Source organism: Musca domestica, unplaced genomic scaffold, assembly GCF_030504385.1.
Source record: "Musca domestica strain aabys unplaced genomic scaffold, Musca_domestica.polishedcontigs.V.1.1 17, whole genome shotgun sequence".
NCBI classification, from domain to species: Eukaryota; Metazoa; Arthropoda; class Insecta; order Diptera; family Muscidae; genus Musca; species Musca domestica.
The window spans coordinates 3976528-3980731 of record NW_026712230.1 but is presented as its reverse complement, the minus strand read 5'-3'; positions in this window follow the sequence as shown (position 1 = coordinate 3980731).

Below are 4204 nucleotides of genomic sequence, written 5' to 3'. Positions count from 1 at the left end.
TTTTATTTTGTTTTTATGGGATATTGTGACAATTAACAACTTAAAAGGAGTAGTAGAACAGAAACAACTGTATTGAAAATATCAATTGGTTGTAAGTTTTGTTTTTTTTTTTAAAGTGAGTAGATTTGCAAATGTTTTCCTATACAACGCCAATCGGAGGTTGTGATGATGAAAATTTTATAAATTTTAATAACTTTTCATTCCAAAAATTTCCATATACATATTCAAATTGGTTTGGCAGTTCATTGTCCCATCAGTTGTGTCGATGCGGCTACCTATATTCTTCCACGGTGGATCAACCCAACAAAGACTGATTATTGATTAATCCGCATTTATTTAACCAGTGAGCCGTGCCAAAAAATATCTTTAATATTAACGGAAAGCATCATTGTAAACAGCAATTGTACTGCCATTCACTGGTCCTGAAATGTACTATTTTCTATTTTTTAACTATTTTATATTTTAACTATTTTCTGTATTACCAGCAGTCTCAAAATAATGGGGGTCTTCCAAATTTACTGTAAACAAACAATCTAGCGCATTACCAGTGTGTTGGAAATAAAATACGAGCCAAGGTGTAGAGAAAATGATACACAAGCAACTTGGCATCATGACATGGCATATTTGGTGACATATCAGAAAGAGATGTCATAGCCGCTCACAAAGCTTTTATAATTTCACATTAATATGCAATGAACAAATTACATTTAGCTTGATATGAATTTGTAAATATAATGAGTTAGATTAGATTAATTTGTACAGTATTTTTTGCTTACCTGCACAATCAAAAATTGCATGACATCTTGTGCAGCAATGCCCAAAATGCAGGTAGCTTCATTGCACTTATCTGCACAATGAAGCAGGTATCTTTAATTTTACTTACGTGCACAAAAAGTGCAGGTATCTTTAATTTTATATTCGTATGTATTTGAGCATCAGTGGTGTTTTATCCAGCATAACCATCTTTTAGTGTGGGAGAGGAAGCGAGAATATGTTTTTAATGCATGCTCTTTTCTTGTGTTGTTATTGTTTTTGCGAATACAAAAACAAAAACGAAATGGTAGTTTTTAGTATCGTTTTTGAGTTTCCAAAAAATTTTCTTGTGCAGATAAATACAACTTTTGTAACCAAATTAAAAAAAAATTACCAAATTTTCGAGGCAGGAATGTCCAATGTGCAGCTATCGATTGGGCACTTAAATACAATTCAAATAAAGGGATTCAGAAAAAAATGGCATAACAAAAGTTTTTTGGTCTGCAAAGGCCAATGCGCAGCTAATGTTGATGCAGGTAAATAGAAACCACTGTAATCAGTTCCGTTTACTAAAATGGATTAAACCCCCATTATTTGGTAATGGAACTTTTTGCCATTGCTCGAAGAAGTTCATTTTTGACTCAATGGCTACGTATGTATATAGCCTTATACATAATGTTAGAGACTTATGTAAATCTTCATTTTTTACATTTATATTATGCATTTTTATACCCTACACCACATTGTGGTAAGGGTATTATGTCTTTGTGCATTTGTTTGTAACAAGGAGAAGTAGACGAGACAAGCCCATAGTTCCTTTTGGTGATCAGCATAGAATAACATTTTGAGCCGATTTATGCATGTCCGTCCGTCTGCCCACGTATTTTTATAAACAAAATGCAGGTCGCATTTATTATTCGATTGAGATGAAATTTTCTAAATGACATTTGTTTGGCTCAAGGACAAACCCTATTGAAATTGGTGAAAATCGGTCCAAATTTAGATAAAGCTCCCATATATATCTTCATCCGATTTTAGGTTTCTTGTGCACCAAATGGCTAATATCAGTCCAAATGGTGTGAATTTTGCTACATCTGACCGACTTTAGCCTACAAGCATGTGCTTCACATTTGGTGAAAATCGGTTCAGATATAGCTATAGCTCCTTTCATCCGATTTATGTTTAAGTCCCTCACATTCGTAATATGCACTCCACGAGACTGATATTTTTCACCAGGTATCAGATACAGCCTAGCAATTCATGATTCAAATTTTATCAAGATCGTTTCCGATTTGGATATAGCTACCATATATATCTTCATCCGATTTTAGGTTTTTGTGCACCAAATAGCTAATATTAGCCCAAATGGGGTGAATTTTCGAAATTTAACCGAGTTTAGCATAGAAGGAAGAATTTCAAACAGCATTCGTTGTCCAGCAGTTTGTAAACAAACAAAATGATCGTGTTTACTTGCCAAAGAGGTCAGCTAAAAATGTGCACCCTCAAGCGGCGGGCATGGTGATGGTGTTGGCCGCCATAACTGCCGATGGTCGCTCTCCGCTCGTTTTAATCGACCGTGGCTTCGGAATAAATGTCAAATATCATTGTGAAAATATTCTGGAGGGTGTATTAAAGCCTTGGGCAAACATTTTGGCCGCAGACCTTGGACATTCCAGCATATGACGGTTTCATTGGCCGTTTGAAGGCCACAATTTGTGCCAATGGTGACCAATTCGAACAAATCTAAACTTGTTCTAAAATTTGATGCTATTTCCGACATTTTTCTTTCATTCAATTAATTCAAAAAAAAAAAAAATGTAAAAATTATGGCGTTTGACCTTGTTGCAGTTTTTGTATCTTACCCTGTATAAAATTGATTAGATTCATTTTTGTAAAACTTTTCTGTTCCCGTACTTCTTCAACTATTTTTTATGCTTTCATAACAACAATTTTTGATAGCTCTCTCTAAAAATGTACTGTAATGGAGCTTACATATTTATGTACAATATTATAATGTCTCACGCAGAAAAAACTTGGAAGCTGAACGAGCCAAATAACCCATTATTAGTTAATTTAAATAAACTTCTTTCTGCAGAATACCATAGATATACATATATGAATGTCCTGACCACAAATTCAGTGTCTTTCATGATAACACAATAACATTGACTCTAGCCGTTAAATACCATAATGGTGTGTCATACGTCGACAAGTCATAAATGGCTTGCTGCGTAATTTCCGTTTAATAATAATCACGGATTAATACGTTTGCAGATATGTACAAGACCCTACATCGAGCGGGCAGAATGAGCAATATAATTGAGCAGAGTCGGAAATTAAAATTTAGAAATATTAATATATAAATATTATGGACATATGATATAGTGAAATTATGTAATGATAATGGCATAGGATATTTTCTTTTAACGCTGCAGAGGATATATATTTGATAAGCCTAAAAGGTGTTATCGACATATCGATGTTAGGCCAAACGTATAGCGTCCTAAGTTATAAGTATGAATAAGGTTCGCGGAGAGAGCACCTATATGAACTCGCTCTTTCTAGTGCCTCCCCATAGACGGTCTTTGTTTTCAAAAATATATCCGATTCCACTGAAATATTTGTATCAGGCTTACGACCTTTCGATATCCCTCCGTCTGTCTGTTTGTCCGTCCTTCTGTGAAAATCACTATGTTTGTTCTGCATGACTTTGAAAATGTTAGGTATTTGAAAATATCTGTACCGACATTTTTAAGGTTTTTTTTTTGTGGCTGTTTTAGTCACAATTTGTAAATTGGCAGCATATGTTCCCCTTACGTAAGAAACATCCCTCCGTAAAACTGTCAATGTAGGTCTAATTTTTGATATAGACCCCATAAAACTGTATCTCCAAGTATTCGGTATTTTGATGATTTTTGTCACACTTTTCGTCGGAAATCTTTCAAATTTCCAATTTAAAGTTCCTAATGACAGAAAATTGCCTATGCAGGTCCACGTCTTTGTATAGCCCCCATAACATGGTACCTCCCTATCTTTGATGATTTTAACGACATTATTCAGTGGAATTTTTTCAAATTTCCTATTCGAGGCGCCTAATGAGTACTACCGTCTTTGACAGAAAATTTCCGTAGTCCATTTTTAATATTTTTATAAATTTAGGAATATTTTTCACCGAACTTACTGAATTTTTACTTGCTTTATGTTCAAGACAGATTAAAATAACATAAATATATTTATGATTTTTGTTTTTTTTTTTCTTCTTTCTTCTGTTTTTACAAATTCTTATAGTGTTTTTTTTTTTTAACTTATCACTAGGGATTTTTAAGTCGGAGCAGTTGGCATCTCTGACTGTGCCCAAAACAAAAATCATGTCGACTTAGCTATGGAAAAGCAGCAGCAAAGTTATGCTTTCTTAGATCACAAGATTTTATCTCAGAATACGTTTTAATAA